General features: G+C 39.4%; 1 pseudogene; it reads right to left on the bottom strand.

Annotated features, from left to right (window-relative positions):
* Window positions 1-9,879: 9,879 nt before the first annotated feature.
* On the bottom strand, window positions 9,880-10,265 carry LOC124966466 (ubiquitin-60S ribosomal protein L40-like; annotated as a pseudogene).
* Between the last annotated feature and the right edge of the window lie 7,778 nt (window positions 10,266-18,043).

Below are 18,043 nucleotides of genomic sequence, written 5' to 3'. Positions count from 1 at the left end.
AAACTTATTTGTTTTTGTACTAGGGATTGAACCCAGGGATACTTTACTACTGAGCTTCACCCACAGCCGTTTTTATTCTTTATTTTGGGATAACATCCCACTAAGTCACTGAAGCTCACCTCAAACTCATCATTCTTCTGCCTTAGACTCCCAAGGTGCTGGGATTTCAGGAATGTGCAGTTATATCTGACTCATGGACAAGTTTTTCTAGAAGCTTGTGCAGTAGCCACAAATCTTATGATCTACTTTGAAAATTAGACTTGATGGTGGAAAACCATGCCACTGACATGAAACTCAGATCATTTCCAACACAGTCATCAGGGCAACCTCAGATTTAATGGGGTCAGGGGACAAATTAGAATTCACTCTTCATTGGAAAAAACAGGAAGCATTTGTGGCCACATTTAATCTACCAGATACATGGAAATTCAATATTAAAGTAAACAATATTCAGTCTTGTGCCTCAGCCCCTATGACAACCAACAGCACTCCCACAGCTCTTGTTGCCACCACCTCTGATTAGAAGACAGTTGTGTCTGCCACACACAATGATCTTGGCAATTGTTCCAGGCAGGTCTTCACCAAGGGCTATGGATTTGGCTTGATACAATTTTTATTTTCAAAACACAATCTGAGAATTGATTGGCATTACAATCTCAGAATCAGTCAACACAGACCCCCAAAAAACACAGCCTGGAAAGCAAGTACAGGTGGAAAAACACCACCTGACATTTACAGAGAAGCAGGACAGTGACAACATCCTAGGCAGTGAGGCCACGGTGGAAGATCACCTTTCTCCTGGACTGACACTGACCTTCAATTTATCCCTTTCAAACCCAGTGGTCACAAAATTGATGTAGGACTGGAAGTTCAAGCAGAAATGAATACTATAACATCATTAATTTTAAACTATTTTGCACCATAGCTACCTTCAGAATTTAGTGTACCTTATAATGCTATATGTATGAGATCAAGAATTGGTGAAAATCATGTTAGACCTCAATCAAAGAGGATTCATCTTTAAAGCATTACCATTTCAGAAGTATAGAGGGAAACCAAGTCCATAAAATTTCCTTTCAGCTGTAGACTTGTGTGAAAAAGGCCTTGACAGCCCCCTCTACAGATAATAGGTCTCTCTCTCTCTGTCTCTCTCTCTCTCTCTCTCTCTCTCTCTCTCAACTTAGAAATGCCTAGAAGTGGAGGCTGGTAATGTATGGGCACTTTGTAAACTGCACTGAGTAAATTAATGAAGTGTGACTTCCTGGGAATCACACACTGTCTTCCTAACCCTAATGGATGAGATGCTCATGCTTGGTGGTGTGTAAAAACTCATCTGGAGGGAATTTGCTTGGACAGATCTTCATAACCTTTATCTGCCCTAGTGCATCATGACCTTGTTTACACCTCAAGTAGGCTTCAGGGTGTGGTTACTCTTGATTTTGTGCCATTTTGGGGTGGAGTGTGGGTGTAATGAAGCATGTAATTCCAGACTTCATTCCTTTTCATGTTTTTTGGCCTTTTCAACAGTGTATGAAACAGCTTCCAGGAGCTCCAGCTACAGTCTGGGAAGAGGCTGCATGATTGTGATCCACAGTGACAACACTAGGAATCTACACTGGACCTCTGTTGTACTCTCACCACTCAATTTTTTAGTAGTTTCAAGGGGGCACTTTACAGTTTTCCATTTTGTGTGGAATTGGATCTGCCCCTTCAAATAATGTAATTAACATTACATAAAACTTGAACATTAATGAAACCTTTAAAATTTCAGTTCATTTTTAAAAACAGCTTTAAGTTTATAGAGAAATTAGGAAACAAATAACAGTTTCCATATACCTCCAATCTATTTTACACTATTATTATGTTCTTAAATCAGCATGGTAGTGTGTTATACATAATGAAGCAATATTGACACATTGCTACATACTAAAGCCCACACCCCATTCAGAATTCTCAGTGTTGCTCTCCAGAGAGGGAAATGGGAGGTCCCAGGGGAACAACTGAGGCAGTCAGAACCAGTTTCCAGGAGTTTGGTCAATGCCCAGAGGTGTTGGGTGCGTGTGAGGCTGAATGTTGGACCTGGCATGAAACAAATGAATGAGAACCAGAGAGCCCAACAAAGTGGCTGTGTCCCAGGGCCACCCTCCACCTAGCCAGTAAACACTCCCTCCCTGACTCTCCCCTCACTTTTTCAGAGAATCCTTTCCTGCCTTCCCATCTCTGGATCTCAGACAGTGCAAGACCAGGTCCCAGGAACTCTGCCCACTCCCTGAGGACCTAGATCCCAAATGATCAGCCCCCAAAGAACACTGGCCTTTGAACACCAGAACTACCTTACAACATGCCCAGGCGGGAATCACAATCACAAATCAGCCTCATCACCAACTCATTCCTCCCCAACAGGGCTGATTTGCAACCCTGCCTACCTGTGCTCAGGGAGTTTCCAGTGAGAAAATGTTAATTAACAGGGAGGAGAGAATTTGTGGGGCGATGGGGCTCTGTAGACAAGAACTACAGTCAAGCCTGTTTTTCTTTGCCCGCCCCCCACATCCAATGTATCCCTGGGGAGGACTGACCAGCTTCCAGGTGAAGGAACCAGATCTATTACACATGGGGAGCTGATGTGTGGACTAGACTCAGCACATTTTACCCACCTGTGGTTCAACCACATCTAATGTCACACTTCTAGAAATGCTCCTCCAGATTCACAGGTCTCCTGGGACAGATGACTTAGAGGCAAATATTCCAGCTGTGAACTGTGACTGTAGCACTGCTTCCATCATCAAGGAAAGAACCATCTTGAAAGCCTACTGGGCTCCAGGAAGGACGGAGCATGGAGAGAGCAATGGGGAGCGTTTCAGCACCTGCCCCTCCTGAGAGAGGACCTGCTGTGTTCCCCACCCTCCAGCTCCCCTCCCAGATTCTCTTCCACCTGCTCTGCATCTGTGTCTCTCTGAATCCCAATTTCAGAAAACCTCTCTCTTTACTGGAAAGTGGATACTGGGGATTGAACCCAGGGGCTCTTACCCCTAAGCTACACCCCAAGTCCTTTCGACTTTTTATTTTGCATTAGGATCTCTCTAAGTTGCTGAGACTGGTCTTGAACTTGAGATCCTCCTGCCTCAGCGGCCCCAGTTCCTGGGATTATAGGCATGCACCATCATGCCTGGCTCTCTTTATCTTTCCAGATTAAAAATAAAGACTCATCCAGGATGTGCAGCAAATGCTCTTGGGCAGGGGCTTAGAGAGGAGTCTGGCCTGGGATATGGGGATGGGCAGTTTGCATTGCACATTTAGGAATGTCCAGCTCTGAGTATCATTTCTTATGATTATGAAGAGCAAAGTAAGGTGGTCCAATTCTTTTAATTGTGTGATAAACTGAAAAGAATGGTCTTCCTTTGACTTTAGTTCTTGACAATTGTGGGATAAGTTCAGCATATAGGAACTCTTTCCTTATTCATTATCCTGCCTTGAGGATTCCTTAAGGAAGAGCTTAGGGTTTGTTGGGAGTTGAGGGATCCAATGCCCAAGAGGAGGGCTGTGGACTCATGGATAGAATTGATTTTTCTGACTGGTCTCCATCTTCCTCCCTGGGCTATGCAGCCATGCCCATGGTCTTCCATGTGATAAAGTTTGGGGAACCAACTGGAGACAAACCCTAGTGTTTGTTTAGGATGCAGCCTAAGGCACTTGTTTTTGTTTAAGGATGAAGCATTACAGGTGCCTCAGGTGTGTGTAGCAACCCCTCAGCCTCAGGCCACTGTGTGCTTCACTTTGCAAGTCACAGGTCTCAGAGTCCTGGGGACCCAAATCTCTTTGCTTTACCGACCTCAGTTTCCATCAAGTTAAAAACTTCATGCTACAGACCACTTCAGCCATAATTAGGGATTGGAGAGCACATTTCTCTTCTGTTCTTGGATTCTGGGTGCAGAAGGGGTGCTGAGTCCAGGTCCTGGGGCTGCAGGGAGCACAGGGAGAGCTGTCCAGTCAGCACTGCTCAGAGCAGGAGGCCAGATAAATGCCTCCCTGGACTGTGGAAACCCATGCACATTATTGACTCTCCCCAGAGGGGACAAGATGTTGGTGTGTGCATGACTTTGTTCCAGGGCCCACCCCAGGGACCAGGCACTGCCAGTGCTAATAGCTGAGTGCCCTGACCTCTCCCTATGTTCCCTCCATCTGCTCCTTCTGTTGATGAAATCATTTTCTTTCTCTCCCACCCTCTGTGATTTTTCTCTGTCATGTTGACTTTTTTTCTATCTTCAAATACACTTGAACACCAATAGAGATGGTAGTATATAATACCATGTATAATAATGATACATGTAGGCATATATTATATTGAAAAACACTCATCTGCTGACACACCAAAGACTGGTCATCCTCAGCCCATGTCCTCTCTCCCCAGAGGAGATTTCATGGGCAGGGCAGCATTTGCATTCTCCTCTGTATTCTCAATAGCTGCCTGCATATAAATGTCTGTGCATACAGTTCACATTTCCCTTTATATAAATAGAATATTATACTATTTTCAGAAGGTCTAAAAGAACACAGATATTTCTTAAATTTCCCAGAATTGCACTTTATGAATAAATTATAGTATATTTCATTAAATCACTTTGAAATCATTTAATTTTTTCCTTTTTTTTCTGTCTTGCCCTAAAAATGTTGCAATGATTATCTTTTAAAATTATTTTTATTTGTTCTAATTGGTTATACATGATAGTAGAATGCATTTTGACACATTGAACACAAATGGAGCACAACTTCCCATTCCTTTGGTTGTACATGGTGCAGAGTCACACCAGTAGTGTAATCATACATGTATATAGGGTAATACTGTCTGTCTCACTCTACTACCCTTCCCATCCCCACTGCCCCACCTCACTCCTCACTTCCCTCTGCATGATCCAAAGTTCTTTCATTCTTCCCTACCCACCTCCCACTATGGATCAAACTCTGTTTATTAGAGAAAATATTTGGCCTTTGATTTGGGGGATTCACTTATATCTCTTAGCATGATATTCTTTAGTATAGAGGTTTCAGACCAGTCAATGTACAGAGAGTGAAAATCCTTCAAGTGAGAAAACTCCTCAGGACAATAAGGCCTTCTATTTGGATTGGAAATACTCTGCAACTCCTCTATCCTTGAGGCCTGGAGATACTGTCTTATTATGAAAACCTTTGGTACTAGTGGACTCTGAGGAGCAAGCAAGTTATGTGATCTGCACACGTGCAAAGCTAACTGCACTCTGTAACCTAGTGTAACTTGATATGACCCTGGAATGGATAATAAAACTGAACTGGCTTTCCCATGGGAGCCACTTCTTGCTATACACCATCCTGTGTTCTTGCATCTTTATTTTCTCTCCCCTTAACCTTATAGCTGGACCCCAATTAACATTTACACTCTAGTTCCACCCATTTTATTGATTCATTCCTCTGGGCATCTAGGTTGGTTCCATAGTTTAGCTATTGTGAATTGAGCTGCTATGAACATTGATGTGGCTGTGTCTCTATAGTATGCTGACTTTAAGTCCTTTAGGTATATAGAGAGGAGTGGGATAGCTGGGTCAAATGGTGGTTCCTTCCCAAGTTTTGTTTTTTTTTTTTTTTTTTTTGCGGTACTGGGGATCGAACTCAGGGCCTTGTGCTTGCGAGGCAAGCACTCTACCAGCTGAGCTATCTCCCCAGCCCCCTTCCCAAGTTTTTTAAGGAATCTCCATACTGCTTTCCACAATGGTTGCACCAATCTGCAGTCTCATCAGCAATGTATGCATGTACTCTTTTCCCCACATCCTTGCCAACATTTATAGTTACTTGTATTCTTAATAATTACCACTCTGACTGAAGTGAGATGAAATCTTCAAGTAGTTTTGATTTGCTTTACTCTAATTGCAAGAGATGATCAACATTTTTTCATGTTTGTTGATTGATTTTATTTCTTCTTCTGTAAAGTATATATTTAGTTCCTTAGCCTATTTATTGATTGGGCTATTTGTTTTTTTGTTGTTGTTGTTAAATTTATTGCGTTCTTTATATATCCTAGAGATTAGTGCTCTATCTGCAGTGGATGTGCTAAAGATTTTCTCACATTCTGTATGCTCTTTCTTTATATTATTGATTTTTTACTTTGCTGTGAAAAAGTTTTTTTCATTTGAATCCATTCCATTTATTGATTCTTAATTTCACTGCTTGTGCTTTAGGGGTCTTCTTATGGAAGTCAGATCCTAAGCCCACATGATAAAGATTTGGACCTACTTTTTCTTCTATTAGGTGTAGGGTGTCTGTTCTTGTGGATAAGTCTTGGATCCACTTTGAGTTGATTTCTGTGCAGGATGAGATATAGAGGTTTAAGTTCATTTTGTTACATATGAATTTCCAGTTTTCCCAGCACCATTTGTTGACTAGGCTATCATTCTACAATGTATGTTTTTGGCATATTTGTCTAGTATAAGATAACTATATTTATTTGGGTTTGTCTCTGTGTCCCTGTGTCTTCCATCTGTACCATTGGTCTACATGTCTATTTGGTGCCAACACCATGACTTTTTTGTTACTGTAGCTCTGTAGCTTAGTTTAAGTTCTGATATTGTGATGCCTGCTGATTCACTCTTTTTGCTAAGGATTGCTTTGGCTATTCTGGGTCTCTTGTTTTTCTAAATGAATTTCATAATAGCTCTTTCTAGTTCCATGAACAATGTCATTGGAATTTTAACAGGAATTGCCTTGAAACTGTATGACACATTTGATAGTATTGCCATTTTGACAATATTAATTCAGCCTATCCAAGAACAAGGGAGACCTTTCATCTTGTAAGGTCTTCTTCAGTTTCTTTTTGTAGTTTTCATTATAGAGGTCTTTAACCCCTTTGTTAGATTGATTCCTAAGTATCCTTTTATTTTTTGAGGCTATTATGAATGGAGTAGTTTCCCTAATTTCTCTTGCTGTGGATTCAATTCTTATGTATAGGAATGCATTTGATTTATGAGTATTTGTGGGGAGCCATCCTAATTTAGCAGAATCAGATGAGGTTGAGCCACGGGACACAGAGGTCTGATTTGTAGGAACTGGCTACCACGGAGGAATGTCCCAGAATTCCAGAAAGCATGTGTCACTGTGTGGGAGTGGTTCCCTGTCTGATTGTGACGATAGTTTCCCTGAGAAAATGGCCCCCTTAACTCCACGTCATCCAGCTCATCCAAGAAGAAGCCCCTCCCATTCCAGGCCCCTTTACCTCTATGACTATAAAATAAAAGAGAGTTGGGCTACCCCACGTTGTTAGAGGGCAGAACTGGTATAGCCAGACCCATCATGTCCCCTCTTATTTAAAAAGAGTGTTTATTGATTAGATAAGTTTGTGTGTTTATTGATGATAAGTTTATGGGTAATTGATGGATTTGTAGACAACATTGTCCTTTGGCAGGTAACTCTTTTATCATCCACGTGGAACATGGCTGAGAGAACCCCACAGGTATTTTTATATCCTGCTACTTTGCTGAATTTGTTTATTTGTTCTAGATATTTTCTGGTGGAATTTTTGGATCTTCTAAATATAGAATCATGTCATTGACAAATAATGATAGTTTGAGTTCTTCTTTTCCTATTCACATCCCTTTAATTTCTTTTGTTTGTCTGATTGCTCTGGATAGAGTTTCAAGGATGGTGTTGAATGGAAGTAGTGAAAGAGGTTATCCCTTTCTTGTTACATGTTTAGAGAAAATTCTTTCAATTTTTCTCCATTTAGAATGATGTTTGCCTTGGACTTAGCATAGATAGCTTTTACAATGTTGAGGTATGTTCCTACTATGCCTAGTTTTTCTAGTGTTTTGATCATGAAGGGGTGTTGTATGCTTTCTTAAAGACAACTACTGTACAATCCCATTAGTTGCTAGGTAAGATTTTTTAAAACATTTTTTAGATGTTGATAGACTTTTATTTTATTCATTTATTTATATGTGGTTCTGAGAATGAATCCAGTGCCTCACTCATGCAAGGCAAGAGCTCTACTGTTGATTCACAACCCCAGCATCAGGCATTGCTGTATTTTGTCAAATACTTTTTCTGCATCTATTGAGGTAATCATATGAGTATTGTCTTTAAGTCTATTGATATGATTATTACATTAATTGGTTTCCATATGTTGAACCAAACTTGCATTCCAGGGATGAACCTCACTTGATCATCATGTACTTTTTTAATATGTGTTTGTGATTCACCAGAATTTTATTGACAATTTTTTGCATATATGTTCATCAGAGATATTGGACTAGAGTTTTTTCCTTGATGTGTCTTTGTCTGGTTTTGGTATCAAGGTGATACTACCTTCATAGAATGAATTCAGAAGGGTTCTCTCCTCTTCTGTTTCATGGAATAATTTGAGGAGAACTGGTGTTAATTCTTCTTTGAAGGTCTTGTAGAACTCAACTGAGAATCCATCTAGTCCTGGGCTTTTCTTGGTTCATAGGCTTTTGATGGTGTATTCTTTCATTGCTCAAAATTGACATGTTTAAATTGTGTATGAACTCCTGTTTCAGTATGGGTAGATTGTATGACTCTAGAAATTTGTCAATGTCTTTGAGATTTTCTCCTTTATTTGAGTATAAATTTTCAAAACATTATCTAATTATCTTCTATATTGCAGTAGTGTCCATCATGATATTTCCTTTTATATCATAAGTTTTAGTAGTTTGAATTTCCTCTTTTTGTTAGTGTGGCTAAGGGCTTATCAATTCTCTTTAGTTTTTCAAAGAACCAACTTTTTGTGATGTTAATTCTTTGAATTGTTTCTTTTGTTTCAATATCAATGATATTAGCTCTGAATTTAATTATTTCCTGTCTTCTGCTGCTTTTGATGGTGATTTGTTCTTCTTTTACTAGGACTTTGAGATGTAATGTTAGGTATTTTATAGGTTGACTTTTTATTCCTTTAGTGTATGAGGTCAATGCAATGAACTTTCCTCTTAGCACTGACTTCATAGCATCCCACAGATTTTGATCTGTTGTATCTGTGCTCTCATTTACCTCTAATTATATATATGTGTGTGTGAGTATATATATATGTATATATATATATATATATATATATATATATATATATTTTAGATTTAGGTGGACACAATACCTTTATTTTATTTTTATGTGGTGCTGAGGATGGAACCCAAGGCCTCACCCATGCTAGGTGAGTGCTCTACCACTGAGTCACAACCCCAGCCCCTCTAATTATTTTTTATCTCCACTCTGATTTCTTCTGTTATCCTTTCATCATTCAATAGCATGTTATTTAGTCTTCAGCTTTTCTAGTAGCCTCTTTTTTATTGAAGGATTGATTTATAGCTTCATTCCATTATGATCTTTTAGGATGCAGGGTAGTATTTCTATTATTTTGTATGTGCTAAGAGTTGCTTTGTGGCATAACATGTGGTGTGTTTTAGAGAAGGATTCATGTGCTGATGAGAAGAAAGTGTATTTGCTTGATGATGGATGAAAGATTCTGTATGAGTCTGTTAAATCTAAATCATTCATTGTATTATTTTAATTTTATAGCTTCTTTGTTTAGTTTTTGTTTGGAAGATCTATCCAGTGCTGAGAGTGTTAAAGTCACCAAGTACTATTGTGTTGTTGTCTATTTGATTCTTATAATTGAGAAGGGTTGGTTTGATGTACATACATACTTGATTGTTTGGAGCATATATAGTTAAGATCATTATGACTTGTTGATGTATGATTCCCTTAAGCAGAATGAAATGTCATTCTTTGTTCCTTCTTCTTTTTTTTTAACTACTCCATGCAATGTAAGGAAAATTTTATTGAGGTCCTATGGCCATACATGGTACTTGAAAGGAGGCCATGCTTTGGGGAAAGAGCCAGCAAGGAGTTTTATTTGACCTTTGTCTTAAGGCAGAGGTTGTTGGTGTGGTCACACTTCTTCTTGAGACAGTTGATAACGTGGGGGTGCAGGCGGGCATAATACTTGGAAAAGAATATCTTGTCACAGTTGTGCTTTTGGCAAAGCTGGTGCAGGGAAGACTCAGTGATGCCACCTCAAAGGTGAAGCGACAAGTGAGGATGGACTATTTCTGGATGTGGTAATCTGAGAGAGTGGGGCCATCCTCCAGCTGTTTTCCCACAAAAATTAGACACTACTGTTCATGTGGGATGCCCTCCTTGTCTTGAATTTTGGTTTTGACAGTTTCAATGGTGTCACTTGCCTCGACCTCTAGGGTGATGGCCTTGCCCATCAGGGTCTTCACAAAGATCTGCATCTCTGCATCTGCTACTCGGGAACCTTGTTGAAGAAAAAGAGGGCAGCGGAACCAGAAACCTCCAATTCCTCTTTACCACTTCTGTCTAAATTTGGTTTGAAGTCCACGTTGATATGAGGATGAAAAACCCTGCTTGTTTATGCAGTCCACGTGAGTCATGTGTTCTCCCAATCTTTCACCATAATTTAGATGTTGACTTTTTGTTCTTTCATTGAATGGACTCCATGCAATAAATTTTCCTCTTAGTATGCTTTCATAGTGTCCCAGAGATTTTGCTATGTTGTATCATCATTTTCATTTAGTCTAAGAATTTTTTTATCTCCTCCCTGATGTTTTCTGTTATCCACGCTTCGTTCAATAGCATATTATTTAGTCTCCAGTTGTTGAAGTAATTTCTGTTTTTTATTTTGTTATTGATTTCTAATTTCTTTCCATTATGATCTGATAGAACACAAGGTAGCATCTCAATTTTTTTGCACTTACTAGGGACTGCTTTGTGGCATAACATATGGTCTATTTTACAGAAGGTCCCATGTGCTGCTGAGAAGAAAGTGTACATGCTCATTGATGGATTAAATATTCTATATATGTCTGTTAAGTCTAAGTTATTGATTGTGTTATTAAATTCCATGGTTTCTTTGTTTAGTTTTTGTTTGGAAGATCTCCAGTGGTGACAGCTGTGTGTAAAAGTCACCCAGAATTATTGTATTGTGGTCTATTTGATTCCTGGAATTGAGAAGGATTTGTTTGATGTACATGGATGCACCATTGTTTGGGCCATAAATATTTACGATTGTTATATCTTCCTAATTTATGGTTCCCTTAAGCAGTATTAAATGTCCTTCTTTATATCTTTGGACTAACTATGGCTTAAAGTCCACTTTATCTGAAATAAGGATGGAAATCCCTGCTTTTTTACTGAATCCGTATGTGTGGTAGGTTTTTCTCATCCTTTCATCTTTAGTCTGTGGATGTCCTATCTATGAGATGAGTCTCTTGAGGGCAGCATATTGTTGGGTCTTTCTTTTTAATCCAATCTGCCAGTCTATGTCTTTTGATTGATGAGTTTAGGCCATTAATGTTCAAGGTTATTATTCATATATGATTTGTATCCCCAGGCTTTTGGATTATTTTTGTGTTTTTAACTTAACTTAGTTTCTCCTTTGATTGATATTTTCTTTAGTGTAATTCCTCTTTCCTGGTTTTCATTGTTTTTTTTTTTTCATGTCCTCCTTATGGAATATTTTGCTGAGAATATTCTGTTGTGCAGGCTTTCTAGTTGTGTATTATTTAACTTTGGTTTATCATGGAAGGATTTTATTTCTTCAAATCTGAAGTTTAATTTTGCTGGACATAAATTCTCAGTTGACATCCATTTTCTTTCAGAGCTTGATATATGTTACTACAGGACATCCTGGCATTGAGGGTCTGGGTTGAAAAATCAGGTGAAATTTGAATTGGTATCCCTGTACATGTTATCTGAATTTTTCTCTCACAGCCTTTAAAATTCAATATTTATTCTGTATGTCAGTCATTCTCATTATCTTGTGTCCTGATGTGGGTCTGCTTAATTTTGTACATTTAGGGTACTGTAAGTCTCTTGTAGCTGATGCTTTTACATTTTATTCTTTAAATTTGGGGCATTCTCCAATATTATGTCATTGAAAGAATTGTGCATTTGTTTGGTTTGTATCTCCTTTACTTCATCTATTCTGATAAATCTTAAATTTGGTCTTTTAAGGTTATCCCATATTCCTTGGAAGTTCTGCTCATGGTTTCTTACCATCTTCTCTTTATAGTTGACTTTATTTCAAGAGTGTATGTTTTGTCTTCATTATTGAAGTGATCTTTCACTACTTGTATTTTCTCTCCAATACCATCCTTTATTTCAAAGATCAATCTATGTATTTTCTAAAATCCTTCTCTGACATTTCTTCTACTGGGTTGTCTATGGAGTCTGCTGTTGGAAATCTTGGTTTTCTGAGGCATTTTTTTCCACTGATTTTTCATGCTGTTTTGTGTCTGCTTATCAAGTGGTATGGATCTGATGCAGTACAATTTCTACCCTATAGTCTTATAGTGTCCCTGAAGGCCCACAGTACTTCACCTTTAAGGGGGAGACCAATATTAACAACACCCAATGCAAATGATATACCACCTCTACTCAAATGACTCCTATGAAGGCATTTACAGTTTTGTTGCAATGGACAATTATGAAGTGTTCAAATATTGTCTACAATATAAACAGTGAGTTTGCTAAAAAGGTTTACCATTTCACATGATGGACAATAAGAGAAGTGTACAGAAGAAGTGTAAGATGTGATGTTTATGAGGGAGGAAAGAAGATAGATGTAAACATTTATAGTAAGTGTGAGGGAGGAATTAATAGAGGTCGGCTCTTAGTATGAGAGAAGTGAGAAAGAGAATCCAGGGAAACAGATGAGAGAAAATATATATACATATTTTTAAAAGTAAAAATATAAGAATAAACAAAAAAATTGTAATATACTATTCAGACATGCCATTCCTCAATAAATTGATGCATGAAAATTTCGGATTCAAAGATGGTAGAGGTGTGAGAGAGGGTAACAAAAACAGAAATAAAAAAGGAAATTTTCAATGAAAAATTCAATGATTACTTCTGAAGGCTGCAAAAATTTTCTCAGCTTCCCTTCTCCACCAATAGGTGGGGTTGTCTGAAGTTTGATGTTAGCTCCAGTCTAGTGGATGCTGGACTGCTTGTGAAGGTGAACTGATAGCAAGATGCCCTCACACCCTCTTCCAGTATTTCCACCAATTTTATCCAGCCCCTTCTGTCCCTGCACACTTCAGGACTCAGTAAACTGGAGAAAGTCCACTTTTCCCCAGTTAGTCCAACCTGTGCTTACTGCAGGAACTGCCCCTAGTCTCTCGCTTTCCACAGGTTTGCCAGACCCAGACTAGCTCATGGATACCCAGCTGGAATCCGATGGATCTGGGCTTCAACTTCCACAGACCCTGCCTTGCTGAAGTCCCAATATCTCAATTCCCTTTCAACTTGCAGAGAGACCACTAAGGATGCACTCACACAGAGAAGTGACCCTGCAAAGAGGCAGCCAGATGGCAACCACCACCACCCTGAGCAGAAAGACCTCAGGAGCAACCAGAACTGCAGGTATCCCAACCTATCTCCAGGCCCTGGCCTGTGTCGCCAAATCGAGGTGGCCATGCCCTAAGATGGAAGCAATGGCAGCTGCAAACCTGTACACTCTGCCTGGGGTTCCAAGATGGCAGTGTCCACCAGTAACCAAACCTGTAGGAACTGGAACAACAGACTTACAAGCAACAGCGGGCAGCAGGCAATCCAATGGTGGTCTGTGGTTGGTCTCCAGTTGGTCTGCAGATGATAGGAGAGAGATAAACAGTTTGGATGATTATTTGTGTCTGATACCAAAGAGATAAATAGAGACTCTGTAAAAACATAAATCACTCTTCCAGTTGGAAAGAAAAAAGTTATGATATTGAAAAGTAATGCACATTCCTGGAGCAAGAAATAGACATTAACAGACAAATGAGAAAACTAAATTCAAACCTATAGGTGAGTTGATAGTATGATGTCAATGTTAGCTTCCTGTGTTGAGAATTGTAGTGGGATTATGTAAGATGCTCATGAGAGGAAGCTGTCTGAAAGGCAGACACTGTCCTGTCTTCACGACCGTTTTGTAAGTCTGAAATGATTTCAAAATAATAAGTTAGAAAATATTTTAAATGAGCCAAGTGCAGTGGCACACTTCTGTCATCCCAGCTATTTGGGAAGCTGAGGCAGTAGATCTCAAGTATGAGGCTAACCTTGGTGATTTAAGAGGGTACTGCATCAAAATAAAAATAAAAAGGATGGGGATGTAGTTCAGAGGTAGAGCACCCTGGATCCAATCCCAATAAAACATACACACACACACACACACACACACACACACACACACACACAGAGTGAGAGAGAGAGAGAGAGAGAGAGAGAGAGAGAGGGAAAGAGAAATTATTTTAAATGAATGATACAACAATAGCACAAGAGAGGCTACTAAGCCTTTGAATAAAGATTATCCATTATCCCAAAAAACAATCACACAAAAATAGACCAAGAGAAATCCCACAAACTCACTAAAGACACAATCAGGGTACCCAAAATGCCTCCTCAGGCCTGAAGTTGCAATTACAAACTCCTCTTCTCAGTACTATTGTCTAGACTCCCTGGGCTTTAGTGTGGTCTAGGCCATTCTTTGTGAGCCATAGGAGATAGTTCATGGGAACTCTGGGGAACAGGTATGGTGACTCTACACCCACGAGATGACTGGCCCGTTGTTGGACCTAGTGTAAGAGTAAAGACAGGTTGACTGTTTCAGCATGAGATGGGTGTGGTGTTGAAGCCCAGGGAGGCAAAGTTCCACCCACCTTATGGAACCCAGTTAAATCTCTATAGAGACTGAACTGGTCCAGTTTCTACTAGCACCATTGTAACCACATTACCCACCCCCCAAGGTCATGCTGCCTGGTCCTCCCTTAGAGTAGCTCATGTTGGGAAAACTCCAGAGTCTTGGGAAAACCTCTCATTGACCCTGAGTCAGAGTAATGATCTCCACTTCTCCTCTGGACGGTGGAAGTCTTAACAAAGAGAAAGATTTTGTTCAGAATGATTGAAAGTCTTTTTTATAATGAGAAATGAAATTCCTATTAATATTTAAATAGAATCATTTTCCTGAAAACATTAATTTATGGAATGTAATTACAAAGCATCTTTCTTCTTTCTTGAAAGGTATCAAAGGAAACAGTCATTTAATTTTCCTCACACATATGTGTTTCCATAGCTCTGTGGGGAAGGCTCATGTGTCCTTCATACAGAGGTAATGGGTAGACTGGGCCTGGAGAATTTGCTTCCAGAAGGGCTCACTTGTGTTTTGGGAAGCTGGTGGTGGGTGTCATTTGGGAGCTTAGTCCAGGCATTTGCCTGGGACCAAATTTCCCCCTACATGAGTCTCTCGTCAGGCCTATGTGGGCTTACTCACATCCATTAGCATGTTTTCCAAGAATCATGAACAGTAGCCACAAGGCTTATGATCTGTCCTTGATTTTGGAAAGAACATCACTGACATGAAAATCATTTCACTTTCACCCTATTCTTTGAAAAAAAATCCAGAAGTAAGAAGCAGGGACTAGATTCCACCTTTCATTGGGAAAAATACAAAGAATTTGTAGCTATCTTGAATCTACTGCATACATAGAATTTTCAATATTTTTTAAAACCAAAATTCAGTTTTTAGAATTGTGTTAGATTTACAGAAAAATAGGAAACGGTAAAAGCTTATGTACTTCCTGATTCCTGTTTCCCCCAGTATTAACTACTTACATATCTGTGGTACATTTGAAATAATTAGTGAGACACAATTCCTACAGCTTTACTAACTGAAGTCCAGGGCCTATTTGAATTCCTTCATTTCCACCTACTGCCCTTCTCTGTTGAGGGTACCACATCTGCATTGGGTTGTCAAGTCTCCTCAGCCTCCTCTTGACTGTGACAGTTCTCAGATTTTCCTTGATTCTGAGACTTGACAATTTTGAGAATTACTGGTAAGGCATTTTATAGAAGGTCCTGGTACTGGAATCTGTGTGAGGTTTTTCTCATGAGTACACGTGAGTCCTTGGTTTCGGGGAGGAAGGTCACAGAAATAAATAACCATGCTCATCAACTCAGAGCAACGTGGCTCGCAACTGATGACTGTGACGCTGATCACCACACAGATGGAGTATTCCTTAGATTACCCTAGTATAAATTTACTTTTCTCTTCCCTTTGCATACTGTGCTCTTTGGAACAAGGGCATTATTTGCAGCATACACATCAGGAATGGAGTTATTCTCCCCATCTTTAAGGATGCTGTGTCCACATAAATTGCTTAGAATTCTTCTGCACTGGGGATGTCCCATTTCCTATTTATTTACTTATGCACACATACAAACATACATACCAGTCTGGATTCAAGCATATTTGTTTCAAACATTGGGTTTTTCTTAGTCAATTCTTGCTATAGCAAAATACCTTACACTGGGTACTTTATAAACTACAGAAACTTACTTCTCCTGGTTCTGGTAGTGGCAAGTCAAAGATCAAGGTACCAGCCAGATTTCAGATCTGGTGAGAGTTGCTGTGGACTTCAGAGGTGGTGCCTTCTTTGATTTGTTTTGAAATGGGGTCTTTCTATGTTTCCCAGGCTAGTCTTGGACTCCTGGGCTCATGTGATCCTCCTGCCTCAACCTCCTGAGTAGCTGAGGCTGCAGGTGTGTGCCACCATACCTGGCTCAGATGGTGCCTGGCTGTGGTGTCTCACAAGGTGCATGTTAGTCAGTTATTTCTATAACTGGAACAGATACCGGAGGTAAATCAACTTCATGAGAGAATGTGCTTCCTTGACCCACAGTTTTGTAGGCTCCAGTGCATGGTCAGTGGGCCCCACTTCTTTGGGGCCTGTGACAAGGAAGCCTGGATGGAAGAAGTGCCTTGTAAAGGAGACCACTCACTTCATGACAGCCAGGAGGTTAAGTGAGGAAGGGCCCGAGTACCAGTGTCACCTACAGGGACACAACCTCGCCTCTTAAAGTTCAACCACCTCCCAACAGAGACACACACTTGGGACCAAGCCATTAACTCATCGGACTTTGTGGGACATTTCAAAACAAAACTACAGCAGAGTAAATGGGAAAATTGACTGCACACCCCCTCATTCCCTTTATATAAGCAGTAGTTTCTATCAAGAGGATGGAAGAGTGACAACCTAATCTCTTCCTAGTTCCCACCTCTTGATACTATTGCACTGGGGGTTAAGTTTCAACACCTTTCTGGGAGGGACACAAACATTCAAACCACACCTGGGTTATCAGCGAATAGACTTAACATACATATATAGAATATCCCATCCATCAAAGAGCAAATACACTTTCTTCTCAGCAGCACATGGATCCTTCTCTAAAATAGACCATAAGTTATGCCACAAAGCAGCCCTTAGTAAGTGCAAAAAAATAGAGATGCTACCTTGTGTTCTATCAGATCATAATGGACTGAGTACAAATCAATGACAAAATAAAAAACAGAAATTACTCCAACACATGGAGAATAAATAATATGCTATTGAATGAAGCATGGATAACAGAAAATATAAGGGAGGAGATAAAAAAATTTCATAAGGGTAAATGAGAATGATGATAGCAAATCAAAATCTCTGGAACACTATGAAAGCAGTACTACGAGGAAAACTCATTGCATGGAGTACATTCAAGAAGAGAATACAAAGTCAACAACTACATGACCTAACATTACAGCTCAAAGGCCTAGAAAAAGAAGAACAGAACAACACCAAAGTACTAGAAGACAGGAAATAATTAAAATCAGAACTGAACTTAATGAAGTTGAAAAAAAAAGAAACAATTCAAATAATTGACAAAACAAAAAGTTGGTTCATTGAAAAAGTAAGCAAAATAGAAAAACCCTTAGCTACATTAAAAAGGAGGAAAAGAAAGAAAACTCAAATTACTAAAATTTGTGATGAAAAAGGAAATATCACAACAGATATCACTGCAATACATAACATAATGAGAAGTTACTTTGAAAATCTATATGTTAACAAAATAGAAAATGCTGAAGACATCGACAGATTTCTAGAGACATATCATTCTCCCACACTGAACCAGGAGAACATGCACAATTTAAACACATCACTATCAAGCAATGAAATAGAAGAAACCATCAAAAGCC

The sequence above is a fragment of the Sciurus carolinensis genome, chromosome 16 (genome assembly GCF_902686445.1).
Source record: "Sciurus carolinensis chromosome 16, mSciCar1.2, whole genome shotgun sequence".
Taxonomy (NCBI): Eukaryota; Metazoa; Chordata; class Mammalia; order Rodentia; family Sciuridae; genus Sciurus; species Sciurus carolinensis.
Note: the sequence above shows the minus strand (reverse complement) of the source record. Positions and strands in the feature narration are given on the sequence as shown.